General features: G+C 45.2%; 1 long non-coding RNA gene across 1 annotated transcript; it reads left to right on the top strand.

Moving 5' to 3' along the window:
- LOC125947818 (uncharacterized) lies at nucleotides 1-22,863 on the top strand. The gene is made up of 4 exons (XR_007468516.1): nucleotides 1-134; nucleotides 10,500-10,582; nucleotides 19,012-19,095; nucleotides 22,569-22,863. It is a non-coding gene; the product is annotated as an uncharacterized LOC125947818 (long non-coding RNA).
- Nucleotides 22,864-23,162: the final 299 nt, after the last annotated feature.

Genomic DNA, 23,162 nt, shown 5'->3' with positions numbered 1-23,162 from the left:
AACACCACTGGTCCCATCTGGCTGCTCAATCGTACTTTTGAAGTTACGGGATACACATGCGTATATATAAAAAAAGTGGATTTGACAGACAATTACTATGTATTCGACCTGAGTTACGTGGACAATGACAATGCGTAAGTAAAGAGAATGTTCATTTGTCTGATTGTGCATTAAACACCAGTTTTCGGCACCCTTAGCTGAAACCACAAAGTGACTAATCTGAATGCCGCCATTCATTAATAATTTCACAGGGTCGTACACCGTGTGTTGCAAGTAATCCTCTTCACTTGCCTGGAGTGTAGTCCTGTCAGTAAAGGAAAAAAATATGCGGATTGTCCATAAATGTGTGAGAGTTGCAGAATGTTATTTCGAGACGACGCAGACTCCATTGAAATTAAAGGTGATCGGTCGTTCCTTCGCACCATATTTACTTAGCCGTCCCAATTACACAGCAATGAAATTCGTTTATTGTATAGTGAAGTATATCGCGCACTTTTATTAAAAAATTGACCTCGATTCCACCCTGTGAAAGTGGATTAACAACGACGATGTTGAAGACGTTAGACGACGTTACAGAAGCTCCACCACCACAGGTGACGTACATACGTCACGCGCCCATGCACGTGTGCGGAAGTGCAGCGTACATGCTCATGCCTCTAGGCCCTCCGCCAATCGCAAGTGCCTTATTATTATTGTTATTATTATTATTATTATTATTATTATTATTATTATTATTATTATTATTATTATTATTATTATTATTATTATTATTATTATTATTATTATTATTATTATTATTATTATTATCTAAGTTTTATTATTGACGTTCCTTCCGCCATTCGGCATTCTTCATTCCTTCTATATGCCGATGACACAAATATTTTTAAGACAATTCACACTGTTGATGACCGTCGCATCCTGCAGTCTGACCTGCTTTTCTTTTTCTAAATGGTGCACAGATCATAACCTCACCTTGAATGCGGCTAAGACCAAAGTCATGACTTTCACCCGCAAAACAGCAAGCATTTCTTTTTCTTATTCGGTAGATTCTGTATCATTGTGTAAGGTCCGTGAGATCAATGATCTTGGTGTACTTTTTGATACAACCTTACACTTTTCCGCTCACTCTAAACGCGTTGCAATGCGGGGCATGCGCACTCTTGGCTCTGTATGCAGACTGCATGCAGAATTCAATTCTCCTACACCATTCCGTAAGTCGTACACAACAATCTGTCTTCCTCAACTCGAATACACGTCGGTCGTCTGGAACGGCATTTCTATATCCAACAGCGACATTTTAGATCTGGTCGAGAAAAAGTTTCTAAGCATATATCGTCACCGCTTTGCTAACACGGACTCTGGACTTTGCTCTAGCACTGTTGGATTATTACCAATGCCCTTACTTCGCTGCCGACGTAATAATGCTGACCTGCTGTTCCTTTTCAAACTCCTTCACGCTATCCTCATGTGCCCCGAACTCCTCAGTTGTATCATGTTTCGTATTCCGCGCAAGATCACCAGAGACAGACCTTTCCATGTTGCTGCCTGTCACCGCCAACACTCAACCGTCCACAGAATACAGAGTCTTTATAACGCCCACTTTCATGACCTTGATATTTTTCACTACTCTCTGTCTTTGTTCTGCTCTGAGATTTCCGTTGTTGTGTCTTAGTTTCTGATATTGTTCAGCTTCCCTTCTCCTCCTTTTTCTTGTGTATGCAATTTGCGCCTACGGTTACATGTATGTACGCTTTTCTTTTCAAGATTGTTATTTTTATTCATTGTTTTTTTACCGATATTCCTCTGCTGTATTTCTTTTTCTATGTATACGTGCGCCAGCACCTAGACCTCATGGTTGTTCCTGGGCACGATAAATAAATGAATAATTGATTGATTATTAATATTATTACTTTTACTATTATTATTATTATTATTATTATTATTATTATTATTATTATTATTATTATTATTAAATTGTTCAAAGTACATTCCGCCAGAGAATTTGTAATGCCAACATACACACACACAATCTTGCAGACATGATAGCTTCGGATTGTAATCCGAATATACAATAAAACATATTTCTGTTACGCGGAAATTACGCTGCCGTTACACTGCCGTTTGAGGTATGTCCAAGTGGCCGCAGCTGCTAGGTGTAGGTACGGTTTTTGGACGGTGTTTGCCATAATGTTGATTACGGTCACAGCACACGCTGCGCGACAGATGCAACGCGCAGAGCACGCACGCATCGACAGATACATTGTGTGTACACGTACGTCACGCGCGCACCACACGCTTGCGGAATTGTAGCATACATCCTCATTCTACTGGGTCATCCTTCAAGCGCAATTGCGTTATTGAGCTTAACGAATTTCTCAAAGTAAATTGCGTCAGAGAATTCGTAAAAGTACTACTTACACGCACGCTGCAGACATGATAGCTTCCGATTGTAATTCGAATATACGTGAATAACGGCCTTGTCACGTGATGATATGGCTTGATGACGTAATCTGATGACGTCATCATATCAACGATATGCGATGGTACGCGATGACGTCTTCGTCAAGTGATGGTGCCACCTGATGACGTGATGCAATAACTCTCTTGGGCAAGCAGCACACTGTGCGCTTCCCGCTTCTTTGCGTGGCTCCGGGATCGGCCCACATTTTTGTGTCAGCGTGAGGCGCGCACGTGCACATGACAAATCCCTACTAACTAGAGGCTTACATCTGCGCTGTAAAAAATGAATCATAGCATCAAAGCACATGCAAACAAGCCATTGTTCATAAAATGCTGACAGAATATAGCATCGCGAGCGTCTAGTCAACACTGGCAGAGCTTTCAGTAAAGTGGTCTATAGCAGTATTTTGCTGATTGCAGGAAATGGATCTATATTGTGTAATAAGGGGTTTCAGCGGACCCGCAGCTTAATATTCATTGTTTTTCATTCCTGCCATCGGACAGAACGAACCAAAACAAGTCGCATACAAAAAGGTATGCACGTTATAAGTTATTCTTTGTATAATGGAATATTGGTTTTTATTTCGAATTGCTCACATGGTAGTAAAACTCTTAATTATCTCATGTTTACAAATTACGAAGAGCAGACATGCGTTCGCAACAACCAATTTTGCAGGTCTAAGACGTTCTTTATTATTGCCTTTAAAAGGTCATTTCAAGTAACAAAAATTTACATGAAACACTATTTTTGTCAAAGTTTTCCATGTTGAATAAACTGTGTCAAGCACGTTATACGTACAAGTATAGTTTGTGGCGTTCAATGCAGTCAAGCACGGATATGTGGTGTATAGACAATGGATTCACAGATGGTGGGAAATAGATTCCCATCCGCACATTTGAGTGGTAGTGGCGCCTTCATGAGCGCATCTCTGAGAATTCCGTAAGGGCTGTGGTAGATCGGCCAGAGCAGCTAGGCGAGGACAGAATTCACAGGCCGCGCGCAATGCGGCACGATTGTCTGGAGCCCGTAGCCAAGCTGCAGCTAGGTGTCAATGAAGCACCCACGTGCATCATCTTCAACGCATCCTCCTTGCGACCGGAGAGGCAGGGCGGGAGGTCTGATCTGCACGAGTTACCAATGCTCGTTCGGCGCAGCGGATAATTTCGCCTTTTTTGACAGTCACGTGAGTGCCAGCGGTTGCGGAAAAAATGGTAGTGGATATCTCGCTGGCAGTTCGGCACTGGTTGCATCCACTTGCATGCGTCATGGCGAAGACAAACAGGCTATCCAGACAAATTGCACTGTGCACGGAAACGTCGCGACTTCGGTATGAATGTACTCGATCCGCGAAACAGTGCAGAAAATGAAGAAGGCAGCAGTAAAGAAACATAGAGCACCTTCAGGCTACAATAATTATGAGTTAACACAGCAAGCTGGGCGAGTTGGTAACTGAACGTGTTCTTAGGGGTGGGCAGGCCGCCGCGGTCACACGATCATATTTTGTGGGTATATATATATATATATATATATATATATATATATATACATTCACTTGTTCGAAAATAATCAATCAGTTGTCAGTCAGCGCTCGTTCGCCTGGGTAGCGCTGCCCACCCCTAAGGACACGATAATTATGAGGTTGAGCAAGGAACTTTTAAATAAATAGTGGCGCCAGTGCCGATCTTCGCAAATGCAATTCTGTTAAAGTTAGAGATATTATCAATGTTGGAAGTCAAGCAAAGTTCTGTGTGCCGATATGCCCTGGGGCCCCACGCTAATATACCACAAATGAGGCAGCGCAGACTGATAGGGGTTGGCCATCTTTTGAAGTCATAAAAGCGTAGAGCAAAATTAGTTTTTGAAGAAACACTCAGGACGGTGAATGAAAAATTTGGCTGCTAAAGCACCCAAAAAATGTGTACCTCAAGTGTGTAGACATGGAATGTAGGACGAGGTCAAGGAAGATGGCAAAAAAGTACAGGCCAATTGAAATTTCAAACAGACGACCAGCCGTGATCAAAAAGCTTGTGGTACCCGCCGTGGTTGCTCAGTGGCTGTGGTGTTGGGCTGCTGAGCATGAGGTCGCGGGATCGAATCCCGGCCACGACGGCCGCATTTCGATGGGGGCGAAATGCGAAAACACCCGTGTACTTAGATTTAAGTGCACGTTAAAGAACCCCAGGTGGTCTAAATTTTCGGAGTCCCCCACTACGGCGTGCCTCATAATCACATCTTGGTTTGGGCACGTAAAACCGCATAATTTTAAATGAAAGGTATGAACAAATTTTGGTTCTCCCGAGCTGTGACGGCGGTGAGCACGAAGAAAGACACACGCACACAGAGTTTTATTTTGCCTTGATCGGCGGCACACGAACACACACATATTTCCTGATTGGTGGCACACGAAAACACGCAGTGGGACGTGTTCGGCGACACACACGCACACACATTTATATGATCAGTGGGACGTGATCGGCGAAAAAAAAAGTGTGTGGCAGGCCATCGCAGATAGATGAGTGCCATATCCAACATAGGAACGAGCTTGTGCTGTGTAAGATAGGCGTAGTTTGTCAGGTGCCCTTAACATGTGGTAAAACATATATCGGGGAGAGCGGGAGATGTGTGAAAGTGAGATTAAGGAAGCGTGAGCTATCGCTTTCCAACAACCGGGGTTTCCATTTGCCAGCGTACTGCCGAGGGTGCGGTTGTAGGCCTCTTTTCGAGGACGCGGAAGTTATTCCAGGGAAAGCATGTTCATCGGCCGTAAGATAATAGAGGCTTTCGGCATCTGAAAAAAGGGAGAGGGGTGAATTAGCCACCCATCAACTAATCTATCTGACATGGAGTATGCATATCTAAGTTCCACGTGTTACCATTGACTCACGTGGCCTTCCACGTGTAGGCGTGTTTTTAAAAGGCTTTATTCGAAGGTTTTCCTTGCTACGTTGTTAACATTGATGGTGACGCGTCACCCAGGCTGGACACTCTTTAAGGCGGATTGTGTGCTTTTAATAAATCAGTTGTTAGTGTGCGTCGGCCTGTCTAACTTCTTTCCTTGAGTCCCGTTCTACCGCGCAATTTGTGAAGAAGTGGTCTGCATCAAGTTGTTTGGAGCAGAACAAACGACTACTACATCTGCTCTAATTCCAAGCTTCTTCAAACCGTGTGACACATTGCCCAAATAAAAACTGACAGCACATTTATGGCGTGCAGTGGCTGTCTGCGGCGCAGATTGCTTACATTGTGGCAATTTCCTTAGCAGTACTCCGCCTATCGAAACCACCAACGACTTTGGGTACCCACCATCTCCTAACCTATAAACCTATGAAACAAAAATTCACGGAACACAGTGTTTGCAGGACTTATTTATGGCGTCCCAAAAACAAGTGTTAGCTATGAACGCGATGAACACAACATTCAGAAGTAGCGCACACGGTAATTGTCAGTGAAAGTGTCTCGTTTTACTCAGTGTGCCGGAAGGAGATTCACAGTACCTTTGTAGCGCGCAACGAACTAGCAGCACTGCTCCAAGGTCCTAGGATAGGTGGGAGCTCAAACGGTGTCAGGGTCCAAATGCCGTCGGTTCAAACCACTGCGGCGCGCACAGCAACGAACGCACCAACGAACTTGCGGCCGAAATCACCCACCAACTGGCACCCGTTGACGTTACACTGAAAAGCGAAGACATGCGTCTAACTATCCGACGGTAGCTCCAGAAATTTAACAATTGCGTTTGAAGCGTCGCTATAGAGGGAAGTCCTCTGCGCCCATAAACCACCATAGAAAGCCTCGCACAAACTGCCGAATTCACACGCTTAAAGCGCTAATTTCGTTCTACTAACAGCAAGAGTATTTCCGCTAAGCCTTTTTCTAGAACTGTACGCATCCTGCCATCGCACAAAGAACAGACCAAGGAGAATCTTGCGTTTGTGTTCGAACAGGCAGAAATAGTCGCAGTTTCGCCCGAAAGGCGAGTCATCGATTGCGATAGCAAATTAGTAGTGAGCTATTGACCCTTTTCCCGGCGCTCTCGTGGGCGCTGCCATGTTTGATCACGTGGTGGCGTACGTCCATCGCTTGCCTCAGCTGCCTCCATGTTTACAATGCAAGCGCGTGACGCCGGTGCGGCGCAGCAAACCTCCGTTTCTACGCATATCGTAGACGGTGACTGTGTGGATGACACGAAGCTTTGGACACAGCTTTAGAGGACATGTAAGTGCTTTCAGAGCTCATTACGCTTTGTCCAAACTGCGCGAGCAGCCTATACGGTGCCTGTACTAACAGCGGCGCTAGATATGTATTCCAATTAGCTGTTCAAACTTTCTGATTATGAATTAAATCAGGATGACTGTGCTCGTTCTTTATGTGGCAAACATTTTGAAGCAGCAGCTGACTCAGTACTAAGTTCCTCGATCGGTTCCTCAGTGCGGCCACTATTTGATTGCTTATTTTCAGCCTAATCGCTCGCGGGTGTGCTCTGCTGCGATAGTCTTTTTCTTGTGGCGCACAAAACTTGGAATGTAAATGTTCTGTACTTTGTGGTAGCTTGTAGCAAAGACGTATCATCGCTAGACCCTCGCTTACTTTGTGGACCGTCACAAAACGTTCAGCTTCCAACATTCGTGTTCTGTCAGTGTATTCGACGTCACTCATGTTTCGGCACATTGATTCAAGTGTGCGCCCATTCGCTTATTATTGATACGTTGGGCAAACCTATCAATAATAAGCGCGCACGCAAACTAACGTTGATACGTTAGTTTGCGTGCGAGGAGGGGTAGATGTGTGCAAATAACGTGCGAGAAAGTTACTTTGCCAGTAAGGTAAGTGGCGTTACTTTTGTAACAAGTGCCGACGTTGCGAAGTTGAAGTCCTTTCTTTGGAAGTTAGCTATACAGTGCTGGCGGATGAATTATCTTTTTTATCCTCGAAGAAAGCCGTTCATCGCGAAGGGCCGGCAACACAGGCAGACCTTATGTAGCAGCGGCGCCGCAGGTCGATTCCATTCCTTAATATGTGAATCGATATTTTTGCAGCTAACTACCGCACACGTCTTTCCTTCATCGTAACATATTTTGCAGCATGAATTGGGCACAGCGCATTAGCGAACACCCACATGCATTTCCGACAACTGATCGAACAGTATCAGGGCAGAAGCAGTAGTGGTTTCGTATTCGTGCACAGTGGCTGAGGCAACGTATGGCGTGCCGCCGAAGGTGCCATCTCGTTTCTCTAGAGCACACTGCTCCGCGAAAAACGTCAATACGAAGCAAAGACAGTAGTTTAATTGGCCGTATAAAGTTGTAAACATTCGCTTACTAACTAAATAGACAAGCACGGTGTCACGCGCGCACAGGCAAACATGAACACATCTTGCTCGATGACCGTGGAAACTCGCTGTGAAAACGCCGGAGTGTGAAAGCGCGCCAGCAGCAGTGGGCAAATTGACCTTTGCGCTGTCTCTCGTCTCGCTTCAACGCGAACTAAACGTCGACAGCACAGCGCATACGAAGCTACCGGCACTCGGAGCATGCACTTTGTCCCCACCGCAGATCGCTTTAAAGATGAGGCCCTCGCGGGCACTCACTTCGCCCACATCGCAGATCGCTTTCAAGATACGGTGCCCGCGCGGCCGCGCTGTGAGCAGCAGCCGACGGTGCAGAACGTACCCCCCCCCCCCCCCGCCCACCATCTCCGTCGCCTCGCCCCCGTTCCTCGCGATCGAAGGAAGACCGGGCGCCTCCGGCCTGCCTTCCTCCCTCGCGGGCGCTCCATTGAGCCGCGCTTGCTGGCCCATCCTCGCACGCTTTCACTCGCACACGCAGCGTACGACGCGCCGCGACGATTATATCGCCATTGGACTTGATACGGAACCTCACGGCGACGACGACGGCGACGCCGACGGCAGAAATTCGCTTTGAGTGTCCATATAATTGCTATCGCAATAAACACAGCATACGTAAATTTAATGGTGTCCCACGCTGTCCTATTCCTTGGTCGTATTCCTGGCACGCTTTACAATCTCATCTAGCAATGGTGATCACATTTGAGTAGACGTCCTCACCACAAAAAAGGACATCTTTGCAGTGTCATTCCGTAGAATGTGCGTGCATCGCAATAATGCCAGCAATAACTGCAACGTCCATTGCAACTGGGTGCGCTTTCAAATCGAGTCTGACTCGCTTGGCTGAGCAGAGAAGGAGAGCAAGATGAACGACGGCTGCTAAAATGTTCCACAGGGACCAGCAATAACTATTCCTCTTGAAAGCACTCCACAAGTACGACAAGAAGGACTAGGAACGTAACGCAAGGCGACACGTCTTGTTTGTTTCTATAGCTCTGCTTACAAGGAATATGGGTTCTGATTCTTCCACGTTCTAGAGTTCTGATGCATTTTTTAGGTAATATTTAAAAATGATTTTGTACGCTTTTTCCCGCGTTTCGTCCCGTTAATTTCTGGTATTGGTAAGGTTAATGGTCGATGCACGTCCATTGTTGCTTCCCGCGACAGAGTAGGCGGGCCTCCTTATTGCATTCACGTATTGCATCATCAAGTGTTTGAGTCTCGTCGTTCTCAATAGTGGCATTTGTTACGAAACTGAAAGTGGTAGTCGAATAAGAAACTTCAGAATATCTGGAATTTAACAAACGCACGAAAGTTTCCTAGAAATGGTACCACCAGCAAACTGAGCCTCTTTTTTTCTCGATTTCGCTCTGCAAAACTTTTGTTGTCCTCTCCAAACTTTCTTCCAAACTGTCGTCGAGCACTTGGACTGTTACTTTATTTTCGCTATGTCGCCAAAACATACTCTCCTTGTCCCAGCTAATTTTAGCTCAGCTGCTAACGAAAGAAAAAAGAAACTGGTACTACAAACATTATGAGAAAAAAAGTGTTCTGTCATCCCTCTTCTTAAGCCACTACGATAATTGTTACGCACTAATTACATGACTGATTAAAAACGTCAATTATTGACGTTTTTAATTTTTGAATTAAGCACGTGACTTTCGATGAAAAAAAGCTCTTATTGAGTCCCATTGAGTCAGTCATTGTCACTGCGCTATCCTGCGTTTTTTTTTTTGTTTTTTTTTTTACTTTTTCGCGCTTTACTCGAAGTTCTGGGGGTGCGGAAAGTGCTGCGTGATTACGCTTCTACTAGCCATGACACCAGCTGTCCTAAAAGCGATTTGAGCTAACTTCAGTCATTCCCGGACAATCATTCTCGGAAATTCTCGGAGTCGGTCGTCGACATTCTATCGTAAAGATGCGCGCCCTTTTACGGAAACGTGTCAAGCTATCGTAGCGTGAGTGACAGGAATATATAAAACCGAGTGCTAGGTTTTGAATTCTTTCAATTTCCTTATACGGATAACACTGATAAGACTAACAGTCTTCCCATGGGAAGTAAGGCACATAATTGAAAATTTTGAAGTTTTCGTTAATATTTCTTCTATAACAGATATGTAGTTAACAAAAATATTTTTGTTGTGGACGGAGAATAATTCCCAAGTATGGCAGATCTGGTTTCTGTATATTATACCATTTGTTTGTTCTTCTTGTGCAGCTTGGCTAACATTAGCTGCAGCACATATACGGTAACTTTTATAGCATCTCGTATGCGGCACTTGCTAACCGTAGTTGTGTATAGTATAACGTTATTTAATGTAGGGTGATGGTACATCGCCATGTTTACTTTTTTTTCGAAATGGAATTGTCTAAAGGTTTATGTTTCTGCCAGTGCTGTCATACTAAACACGCTCTTATTACTGATATTTGTTTTGTCCCCGTTAAGAGATCCTAACTGCCCTGCTGGTTGGCCAAATTAATTAACAAAGTGGTTGCGTGCGCCTGTGACAGCACTTTGCCCAGATTTCTGTTGCAGATAAAACAAAATATGTGACAGTAGTTCAGATATTTATTGTGTTACGGCAAAATATGTGACAAAAAATCACATACTTCGTGTGTTAACGTTCAGAATGAAGAGTATGCAATGTTTTGTAATAATTTATTCACCGAGATACTTCACAATTTCTTTTTCTCTAGACGTAACACATTGCGCCGAAATGCGACGCTTTCTGTGGACACGGAGAAAAAACTAGGAAGTGTGATGTTCGTCGCTCAAGCAGGTGAGTCCAGCTACTCTTTTACAAAATGTATACAATAAGCCGGATGTGACGTCAATCTTAGGGGCACTGGTGATGCTGCGGGCACTGTGCTAATAATGATTTGGTCTATAATAAAAGCGTAAACATTTTGAAGTGCGCCTTCCGCAGCATATGCACTAATTCAGCATTGACATGCAGACACATCAATTTGTGTCAGAGCGAGCTTGAGAGGCGTCACTTTTAGGAGGCTGTATTTGGGACGCCTTTTTGCAGTTTCCGCATGGAAAAAGCGCATTCATGTTAACTGAAGCACCTTTTCGCATTTCGCGCACAATCTTTTTTTCGCGAACTATTCTGTTTAGCTACTCTATCACTACGAATATTGTACGTGATGGGAAACATCGCTGCAATGACAGCGTGTACGATCCTTAGTATGTACGATCAGCGGAACCTTGCCAAGCAGGGCGGGAATCTGGAGGCCATGACAATTGGGTTTGGCTACGACACATTCTTTTCATTTCATTAAAGTTCGAATTAGTTGACTGGAAGTAATCTTACAATTTATTATAGTTTGGGAATGACATGCGTAGACAAAAATGACAGGTATACCTTTTCCCCGACAAGAACGCAATGCTCAGAGCAACAAGATTGCAGCTTACACTCGGAGTATTCAATCTCGTGGAAGAGGGGAACATATGGATTACTGGTTTGTTTCAAGAGCCTGTCAATTTTTTTAATTATACAAATGACAAATATTACCTGCAAGAAATAGTCTTCCTGACGTATTTTTTTCCGTCAGAAGTAGGCGGGCGGTCGTATCGTATAGTTCGGCATTTGGTTACTTGGCATATAAGTTGCTATGTGGAGTGGCGAGGGGTCCGAAAGCTGAATGAATAATCAAAATAATGCCATCTCAAACCTACAAGGAACTAATTGAAGAATATTGTGGAAAAATATCGTGGGTTATGTTATTGCACTCTCCGGAAATTAGAGGTTGGTGCGACAAACAGACCCACCGCGCGTGGGTTAGGAAAGGTTCGACTGCTGACCGACAACAAGGTCCGCGCCTAACCAGCCACGGACCAGGAGCATGACAGGGGAGGCGATGTAGAATACATTCAGGAGTTTATTAAATGGAAACAACGTACCCTGGCAGTAACAAACAGTGTAAAAGAAGCCGAGAAGTGAAAAGCAACACAAGGAATTCTCCTGCGACGCGTACAACCAGCCCAACATCTGGGGGCTTACGATGAATAATAATTAAGTAAAAAGTACGGCTAAAATTACTAAAATTCACTCGAGATCTAAAGCGGCAAACACTACACTGACAGATTATACAAAAAAATGTGGTTGATCCCTCTTATATAGGAATCGGTATAGAACACGAAAGTGAAACGTGTCTTCACAGAAGTAGTGTAATGTTTATTGCACATTGATATATAATGTCTATTGGTGTTTTGTGGCTAAAGCGCCCTTAGGCGTTGATGCACCCACGCTGACGCCTGGTGGCACGTCTCCTCCATCACGACTACCAACGTCGATGACCATGAGCAACCGTCGTGCATATGGAAGCTGCACTACGCTGCACACGCTAGCACAACGCGAAAGACGAAGCACGTAACTGACACACTAATACAACGCGCAAGACAAAGCACGTAACTGAATCGTCACCGAGTCAAATCAGCGCGTACAGCGCGTCGTAATTGCAGCCTCCGCGATCAACTTCAGAAACATTTTCAGAGCTAATTGCGGAGGCCACGCTCCGCTGTGCTGAGTACGGTGAACGCCACCTAGGTGGCGTTGGTAGTGCTTCTTGATGCCAGCGTCCCTTCGAATGCTGGCATCGAGGCGTCGTAGTACTGAGACCACCGAAGCGTTCACTGTCGGTGCGCGTTAAGGCCGGAATACATGGAGCGAATAACCGGCGTCCGAGCGAAGAACTTCGTCGGGCGGCGAACGTCCGACGGCCGGCGTCAAGAAATTTGCCGTCCGCAGCCGATCTGCCTGTCCAAACATTTTCGTCGGGCGAACGCCGCCGCCGGAAGCGTCTAGCGCGCAGCGGTGGACGACAGCCAATCAGGAGGCACTAGTTCCGGTCGCAATGCATGCTGGTGTTTCGCGCGCGCGCGCCTTTTCGCGTCGTCTGCAATCGCGTTGGTGTTGCCGTGTCTGCATGTCTCTGCACCGATTGAGTAGTTCCTAGTATGATCTCTCAGGAATCGCGTTGTATTTGTACATCCCATATCCGCTGATCTGCGAGGAAACAGACAAGCAGTGCAAGCTCTCTACAACAACCTTCAACAGAAATCTTCTGATCTCAGAGGCCACATGCTGTCGTCATGCCTATCTCCCGACTTCCCCGATAGATGGCGTTGGCATCGGATATTTCTTTCGCTAGGCTTAGACGCGTTCGAAACGAGAAGCGATCTCGAAAACTACTCAAGGTTATCCATAATACTCTGTCGTCGAAGCGGCCTGAGACTAAGCGAAAGCCGTTTACGCAGTCATTTGCTTCCAACTAAGTGAATTCTACAAGGACAACGCCAAATTCAGTTCGAAGCGGGCGGCCGGGACCGCCGCCAACACGGCGGCCAACGCGCGGCGGCGTTCGCCGCATGTATTGCAACACAGCAAACATCCTGCGTCGTGTCGCCGCGTCGTTACTTGACGCGTGAAGTTCGTCGAGAAAGTTCGCTCCATGTATCCCGGGCTTTAGTGTCATAATGCAGTACTTCTCTTTTCTGCTCATAGGCGGCGGCACCGCCCCGAGCAAGAGCGCGGGTACACGGAGGAGTGTTAGATATATAAGGCGCGTCTGTGTAGCTCTCTGCGAATGCGTTTGTGGCGCAATGGGTTAAACGCTCGGCGATCTATCGTCGCGGACCGAGAGGTCGTGGGTTCGATTCCCAAATTTTGCATGTTTGTGGAACTTTTTCTTCTGGTTTCTTTCTTTGTATTATGTTCTATGACGTATTTCCGTGACGGAAATACGTCAGTGAAGTCTTGGTGGACCCCGGAATAAAACACTTTCGTGTTAAAAAAAAATCGCAAGCCCTTCCCTTGTCGAGAAAATGGTGGTAAGCGAAGTTTGTCGTGTGTTTCTTCGGTATTCCTCGGAACGAATTACACTGACGCGTACTACGTTGTGCTCGAACCACAACCGGTCACACACATTGCAGCTGGCTCCGAAGTTCCGGTTGATAAACTCGCGTTGAAACCTGGCCGTCGCACCGGGGAAGTTGGCGCTAGCGTTGCGGAGGCGTGCACCACCGTTGTCGGGTTCCTGGAGGGCAAGAGGACGCTCTCGGAGGCGTTCCGCTCGTTTGCCCTAAACTCAGGGTCGGCGCCTTTTCGCTGACGTTTGACCTCAACAACGCGCTCCCGCAACTCGGGGTCCACGGCTCTTCGCTGAGGTTTCGCCTGGACTTCTGAAGCCCTCACGCTAGAATCGGCACGTCGACGACGAGCCCTTTCCAGAGCGAGTTCGCGGCGCCGTTGCTCAACCGCAGCCTGCTCCTTGGCTGAACGCACCACGTGATGCCTTTCCAACCGGTCGCCGAGACTGATCTGCGGCGAGGAAAGCCCGATGGAACCCCCTTTCCTTCCCTTTTTCTCCCCGCGACACCCCAAACGACCCTGATTGGTCGTGCGCGTCACGTGATCCGGCGCTGGCGCAGCTCGAACAGCTGCTCTACTCTGGGAGCAGGCGGGTTTTTTAGCGTGACACCACCACCTCTTGTTAGGCAATACAAGCTGCGCTTGAAAATATTAGGTGATGATTTCTTGAACAACATATTAAACGCGATTTAAAAGAAAAAGATGGTCCGATGGAAAGTTCTGAAGGAAGGTTGGAACCCAGTAGGCTATTCTGTGGCGTGCTGTTCTGGAGAAGCGTCGGGTTGCTGGTACCTCGATGCCGAAGATCGTGGCGGACTCGCACCGCCTGTCGGTCTGCTGCCGAAGACCTCAGCCTGGGGCATCTCAGCCTGCCGACCACTTTCTTCATCTGCATCCCGATGCACAACCACACCTACCCGACTTCCAAGCGACTCCGCTGATTCGCGCGGTTATTCCGCCAACCTCTCCACCGCCGTGCGTCGGCTATGCCGGTAAGGCGACACAGAAGTGGAAAATTTTCCCAACAGCCGCCGTTGCGGTAATGATGATGGTGATGATGATTTAATGGCATATCCCCTTTGAAATGGGGCGGTGACAAATAGTTACCTAGCCTGCTTGATTTGTTCAGCTATGCTATAGATATTTTTATCTAGCATTTTTTATACATCTCCCTAACCTTTTGTTTTCTTCAAAATCTACCCTGTACCATATGACTAAAGGATCCGGTCCTATCAATTTCTTCCCTGTTACTTTGCCACCAATACTCTAAACGTTTCTTGCTTATCTCGACAGCTGATCGGTTGATGATTCCGTTCACTTTAAACCCAAGTGCTTCTGGAAGGTGTACGCTACCTATGGTTCTCACTGGGTGAATCCCTATACATCCCATCATTAGGATGTGCTGAGTGGTGGTGGTGCCCTAGCACATCCTATAGCGCCGGGCGTCAGAAATGTTTCGTTCGGCGTCATCGGTTCGTGGAGTAGACGACGCGCGGTTATGGAATAGCGCGGATAACCTGCAGCATAGTCTATGTGGACGCGAACTCCCATTGTCGACGCAGTGCATACGACGCGACAATTGCGCCTATAGTGTTTCGGTAAAAATTCCAGCTGTTCACAACCATATTCAATTAACGGGCGCTACGTGACAATATAGGCCCACGTGGCACCGATGCCGACATTTGCCGATTAGTTGGCAGGCCATGTCAATGGGAGACACATTGTCGTACTAGGATTACGCCGACGTGACCAACCACAGCGAGACATCGCAGTGGGCCCGGTGTGACAGACTTTCGTGCCGACGACACCGATAAAATAACGGGAGATCGGTCGCCGAGTAAGAACATCGCACCGACAACGTGAATGTCACAGCAACGTGCGCTTATTTATTTAGTTTTAAGCTTTAAATGAGTTGCACCGTACTCCCTAACTTGAACTGCACGGTTTCTAGCCCTTTCTATCTATCTGCATCGAGTTTGAGGCGGTGTCGACCTCGTGTGCAGCTTAGATAGCCCTAACGCGGCCGACAAGTTCATGCACCACCGGTGGACCTCTACTATAGGATAACAAGGAAACTGCTTTTATAGATCAGTCATGGCCATACGCACTTGAATTGAATTACTCAGCCATCACTGTTTTCTCGCGGCGCCGTAAGGTGGTGCCACAGCGCGATGCAAAATGTGTGTTGAAATATACCTCGAAATTTTGTTGCGTCAAATAGGCTCACTAGCGTATCGCAATTTTCATTTATCTATTCAGTCATAGTGAGCTGATAGGCATGATAGATGGGGAACAAATGGTGTAAGAACTTTTCACTTACTTAACGACATCTGGTGTATGGCTTGCTGGTTAACGAAGGAAGTTACATACATGAGCAATGGTGACTCACGTCGAATTCCAGTTGCAAAGTCGGAGTGAGCGACCGACTCCAGGAGTGAGCACGTCATAACGGCGTAGAGCGACGCCTCCAAATCCGCAATTGGAACACAAACACTGCAGCCAGAGCAAGGGGGCGCTCGTGCTCACCACGCAACATATATGCAGCTACTCAACGTTCCTTGCCTGCCGGGGGAATGAGAGTCTGCTGTCTCCGACCACCGCGGCGGCTCCTCCGTGGTGAATCGTGTCTGAACAGCGCAAGCGAAACTACGGGATCGTAGAGGCCGGCCACAATTGAATATCTATTGCCCAAAAGGCAGGGTAGAGGCAAATGTACAAAGAAAAAGCCTACACAAAATAAAATTTACAAATTCCTCTCTTCCGCGTTCCGGCCCTGCACATGCAGCTGTCAGTGTCTGCGAAGAAAAGGAGACACTCTTGACGATAACATGTAGAAGGATAATTGAAACTACAGCGTACTAGAATTATAATGCAAATGGCCGCAAAATAACGATTAAAAGGAACGGGCAAAACATAAACGAAATGTATTGAAGTAGCACTGGGACATCAGGGCTCGTTATGAACAATGTGCCGTGGGACTTCTTTACTGTTTTAAGGCAAATTTGCTGCTGGATGCCGGCAAACCGTGCCCACCTAACTGATCTAGAATCGCAACCTGTTATCTCTAAGGGATGCATTTTCTCGAAGTTCCTGATTCAGTATTCAGCCGTATTGCTACCTAATTTCCTGGCCAGCCGTGTAAAATCATAACAAAGCGGATTACTCTCCCAAGCTCAGATTATCGCTCATATTCGATCCTATTTCCTGATAACTGTACAGGACCTGAACCACTTAAACTTGCGCAGGCTGTTACAACATGGTCAGCACAGAACTGGTGCTGTAGGGCAGTTCAACTCCAGTGTTTTTGTTGCTCTTTTTCTCCATAGTCTTTGGAAAATATTTTCTAGCTGTAAACTTCGAAAAGGTCTTGAACAATCTGCTTAAGAAGGGATCATGTCCTGTTCCAAGGCAGCCCTCTAGCTTCTCCGTAAGCACAACACATATATCATTTATCCCCTATATTGGCGCTGTTGAGATACATAAAAAATGAACATAAGCACTGACAGGCCACCTAGTTTTAGAGATGATAACCTCACCCACAGTTGCGTGTTCCTTTCGTTTCATAGGAAACCGGCGTTTAGTAAAATAAAGGCATATCAGAAAACAACAGGTTTCGGTGTCGTAAATAACAAGCTTGCAGATTTTTACGAGAACTCAGGAAACCATCAGAACTGGGAACTCTATAATAATGTGTTGGTCTGCTTGGAACGTATATGCAAGCTTTGTTCAATAAAGACTGAGACTGATTCTCTAAAATCTTTATTATTGCGATAGAAAGTATACAGACACTCATAGCGCATTTGTGCCTTCGCAGTCGCTGTGGTCGTGGACGTCGCCGTGCGGTTCTGTATAAAGTCCAAACACGGTAACATCGCCGCGCGCTAAATGCTGTATGTCCGAGTGAAAGCTTGAAAGCGAGGGTCAGCCAATGATCGCGGTTTAATATCGCGCGCGCGAGGCACGCGGGGGGAAGAAGTAGATCAACTCCGGCGGCTGCTTAGGACGCGGCCGCACAGGCGCCGTATCTTCAACGCGATCTGCGACATAGAAAAAGTACGCGCCCGTGCGGGCCTCACCTTCAGAGCCATCTGTGATGTGGACAAAGTGCAACTAGTGTCGGTGGCTTGGTATGCGCTGTGCTTTGGACGTTTAGTTCGCGTTGAAGCGAGAAACGGCACGCAGGTCAATTCGATCGTGCTGCTGCGGCGCCTCCTCTCTCCAGGGTTTTGACAGCGAGCTTCCGCGGTCATCGAGCGAGATGTGTTCATGCTTGCCTGTGCACGCGTGACACCGTGCTTGTTAATTTAGCTAGTAAGCGAATGTTTGCAAGCTTATACGGCCGATAAAACGATTATCCTTATTTCGTAGAGTTGTCTACTAATTTGTTATCGAAATCAATGCTTCGCCTTTCCGGCGAAACTGCGACATAATTTTTAACGTTACCCATGGGCACTTTCACCATTTCTATATGCTCCCCAGTAAGTGAAAGCAACGCGTCTCGCTGTTTCCAGCAAGTCTAGGTAACAAGAGAGAAGCCATCTTTTGACACCTAATTCAATATCACCTCCAAATTCTTAACAACACCTTCTTTCATGCCAAAGCAGTGTCCTGTTTTACTGTTAGGCACATAAAGAAGGCGGAGAGTGCCAAATCTGGACTGTAAAACAGGTAAGGGCATTGTTGCAATGCTGCGGGGAACAGTAAAGAGAAGTAGATTGGGTTGACATGGAAAAAGACGAAACGGCCGTAGTTAACATGTCGGAGGTGATTTTTAAGCAGAAGAATAAAGCAAGGTGGCTTGACTGATGTTATCTAAGCATGGTAGCTACTGTGGGACGCGTTCATTTTCCTTACTCGGGAGCACCTAAAAAAAGATAAATTTACCTATACAAAATCTTAGAAATGAAAAATTTATAGAATCATTCTCAGTCTTTATTGAACAACCCGTATACATACAAAGACTTCTAATAAGGACCAACAACACGAATCAGAGGTACAGTAAATGTGTTACATGTGTCCTTAGCAAATAGAAATAAATTTACCGAACAAGCCAAGCTCAGTAATCAAAACTAAACATCGTTTTTAAGCTTTCAAGATAGTTTTTTTTTATTTTCACGTCAAGATTCAACTGTAAAGCATTCTTTATAAAAAAGTTGTGTTTCTTTTATTCAGAGCGTTCTGCTCCTCTAGGTGGATGCCAGTTTTTCTCTACTACCACCATTTCTCTATATTGCGGATTTCGGAGAACTACATTGCTTGTTCTATTTTTATTCGTATCAAAAGTACGAGTATATGTTTCTTCATATCTCCCTAAGCATTTAAATCTCTTGCAGGGCCCTTTCCTGCAACAAAGTTCTTACTTCACCACTGGGATGAAAAGAACCACTGCGGAATTCTCTCTTTTCAAAATTATGAGGGTAAGACGGTTCAGCTGAAAGGAACCGGTGAATCTGACTTTGACTTAATTCAGACGTGTGTGCATGTTCAAATCTGTTCTAAACCACTGCCAACGATTTTTGTTTTGACAAAGCCATCATTTCGTATGAATCAGACCAACAAGCATTACGAATGGCTTTTAAGGCTAATGGTACACTCAAGGCGTACAGTGTTGATTTTTGAAAACTGTGCACTCCACTGGTCGACTTTTGCCTTAATGGCGCCTAGGCGAAGATTACCTTGGGCGCATTTTCGGTGACGTAATTGCTATCATTCGTTGAAACATAACTTTCTTTGGACGTATGCGCGGTGACGTCGCTAAGAAACAAGGCTGACACATCTGCAGCCCTCAATTGGTAAAGTGTTCTGAAATGGAATGATGGCTTGCGTACTAATTCAGTCGGCAGGGCAATGTACAACCAGTGTTAAAGAAGCTTTGTAAGTGCTCGGAGATAATGTCGGTATTGGCTATTAGAGTGTCAGGAAAGCTGCGGGCAGCGTTAATACAGCGCATGTGTCTTCCTCCAAACAAATTGATGAGATAGGGCGATACTCCGGAATTTCACATGACTGGCCTGCTTGGCTTCAACGATAACACTATCATAACTAAAGGTTGCGCGCAAACACGAAAATTATAGAAAGGGCACCGCTGGGCAGACGATTGTTATTTATTTGGGGAAAGCTCTACAGCAAAATTCATCATGCGCTACTTAAAGCCCGGCTGCTTCATACATGTGCATTTCGCGACATTATAAGGCAATATATTGATATGTTTTATGAATAGAATTTAAAATTGAATTATCAAAACTTTTCAAAAGTTTGTAACGCGAGCAAATCTAACGCGCCATACTATGTACAAGGAAAGTGACTTTACTTGACCAATAACTGTTCTTTTAACTATTAAACGTTGTACAACAAACTGAGCATCTGATAATAATACTCTAACTTGCTTTTACTAAACATCTTACTAATAAGTCTAACTAGCTCGTCCATGCTAACGTAAGCACGATTACGTTTACTTATCTAGCTATTTACACGGCAATGGACATGAGCGTCATGCGTAAACACGTCAGAGACATTATCAGTCGATTTAAGGCAATTGTAATCCGTCAGTAATATTCCTACAAAACATGTCACATCAGTAAAAAAGTTGGAGAATGAAAAGCCTCAAATAATGCACCTTGGCGGAGCACTGTGCACCTAAATCGACAGATAAGGGTAAATGGACGTGAGAAGTGCCCAAGTAGAAAACAATGCCATTTCTATTACACTGTCTTGGTGCGAGAGCCGATGGTAACTGAACGATAGAGGAGACCGGACGACCATTATATGGAACCTATTTATATGAAAAGGCAATAAATTATACACATCGGGCAGGTAATGCAAGAAAAACAATTAAGTAAGGACGCACGAAATAAGATCAAAAGCATGCACGAACAAAATACACATTGTAGGATTACAGTCCTGTCAGTGAAAACGAGTATTATCAGTACGCGATTGCAAGATTGGTGGTGCCTTTATGTTGACTGCGAGTTTGCATGTCTTTACGGTACTTCAGTGGCACATCGTAACTTTAGAATCTCGCATGACGTCCGCCTCCATATTACCTCGACGTGATAGTAGCGTCAGCACTCGATGCATGCTTGAATCATCAAAGAAGCGATGAGGACACCGAGATATCGATCACGGGTGTTTCGCAAGAAACTCCCTTTCGACGCTATTTAACAATATTTATCGGGACATGATTACTACGTTTCTGCAACATGCAAGCTTTTAACGAGCACCCTTCTGCAACAACAGCAACAGCGCTGCACGATTGGCGCACTAGGACGTGTCCCGCTAGACTTGGAGGAGCACGCGCGCCGAGGCTAAATTGCTGGTTAAATGGCATCGCAGTCTCTCCCCACTTCGGCTTAGCCTATGTAATGGGCTCCAGTTGCGCGTGCTACGTTCGTAGTGGGAGGGGGTGGCGGTTCGTAGTAGTCGAGGGGGTAGTCGGGGTGGTTTACAGACCCACTCCTTCTAAAAAAATGTGCACAAAAATTCTACCACGGATCATAGTGCGCTTTCGTTGCGGAGGGAAGAAAAATGTATCTATGGTATATATGAAAAAAAAGCTAAAGAAAAAAAACACAGCCACACTTGTTCGCTCATCCCACTCACTCGTTTTTCTTGCAGACACTCTCACAATAAGCAAAGCCACCGCTGTGGCCAGTGGATTTGGGAAGTGTCGTAAGATGTGTGCTGACAAAGATATTGATGACCAACTTTGTTCATACGCTGACCAACTGTTGAAGGATACGTTCCGCAGTTAAATTCCCAATAATTCGTAGGGCCTTAAAAATTGGTGTCATGCAGAGAAAGAGTAAAACGCTCTCGGGGGACAGGTGTGAATGCAGCGAAAAGCGCCGAATGCTAGGACGCCTGGTTCGCGGAAACAAGTACAAACACATGCACTGGTGTTTGTACCATAGCACCGAAATGCGGCATTCTCTTCTTCGGCATTCTCGCGGCGTACACATGTGTGTACGGGGCATATTTGTGACATTTTTTTTAATCTGTTGGCAAGGAATACACCACGAACTATAAGCTTAGTGTAAACTGAACATTCCAATTACCTAAAGTACCTCCATTTTATTTCTGAATAAAATGTATCGCTTCAGACGACCGCTTTGGTGAAAGCACTACTGTGTTTTACGGGAGGTTTGACGTGGGGCGTTTTGGTAGCAATAGGGAAGTCATTTTTATTCCTTTCCAGTAACGCTTGCAGCAGAAAATAACCTTGTGCATGTAATCAGAGCATAGAAGGACTTACTGTACAACAAATAAATTATTCATTAGTCTGTAATTACTATCACTCGCTCTAAACGGAAATTAGAGTCATTCTACTACCGTGGCTGCCTTTCAGTGCAGTCTCGAGTTCGCATAAAATTATGTAAATTGCTAACATTTATTGGGAGCCGATTATAATTGGTGACTGAAGAGGATATCTTCCCTCAATTCGGTGCTCTGCGATGCTTTCATTCTGTTAACTTAAATCAACGCGCCAAAATCACTATCCTAATTCATTGTTATCAAGCGAACAATACAGTAAAAGTTAGAAGCTATTAACTACGGCCTTTTGTATCGCCTTGCCAGCAATGGCGAGGTAGAAAACATTAACCTCGCCAACAATGGCCATTACACTATTTCATAATGGTAATCGACAGCTTACTCTCAGAATCACATAAATATACAGCCCATATACCGTTGCGTTTGTAAGTCATATTCGATTTCTGTTCATTGTTCCAGAAAAAGACGCCTCAAGCTTATCGTAATGGTGATATCTAAAACCACTCAAATCTTAGGAAGTGTGATGTTTGTCTCCGAACTTTATTACCCGCCTTTTGTTGTTTTATTTTTCGCGTAATGTTTGTAATGCATAACACCCCCGCTCCTTTTATTCTCATTGCAGGAATGAATCAGTGTGAAATGTATGCTTGGGATGAAAGTTTAAATGGTGATCTTAGTGAATGCAAGCGAGAATTCGGCTTGTATGCAACTTATATGCATACATTCCAAACTGTGTACTCGGACACCTGCACTTCACTCATGGGATGTTGAAGATCTTCCTGCTCGCCAAATTTTCGTAAGAAAATCTGCGCAGAAAGTAATACTTTTATGCCAGAAACTTCGTCCTCTTTCTTATGTGTTTCTCTTATGCTTGCTGAGCAGGTATGATTTATGAACACAAATAAACGCTTTACGCACAAATGTATCCCTTGTCTATGCTATGAATCACCGCATATCTTCAGTCATTGCGAAAAACCTAATTACCCTAAGAAGAATACACACTAAGAAAAATTGCACCCTAAGTGTGTTTCCTTGTGTCAATAACTTACCCGTTTAAACCCTTAGAAAAGTGTTCTTGAACTAACTAATATACCCTTATGAATGGGTGATTTTTTTTTAGTTGCACCCCTTTCCTCATTGGGTTTTTGGCCGACGGGTTTTGCGCAACGCTTATAAAAAGAATTAAACGAAGAAAAAACTAACCAACCCTTCCCCT

The sequence above is a fragment of the Dermacentor silvarum genome, chromosome 8, assembly GCF_013339745.2.
Source record: "Dermacentor silvarum isolate Dsil-2018 chromosome 8, BIME_Dsil_1.4, whole genome shotgun sequence".
Taxonomy (NCBI): Eukaryota; Metazoa; Arthropoda; class Arachnida; order Ixodida; family Ixodidae; genus Dermacentor; species Dermacentor silvarum.
The sequence above is the reverse complement of the archived record's forward strand: the minus strand, read 5'-3'. Positions and strand labels throughout refer to the sequence as shown.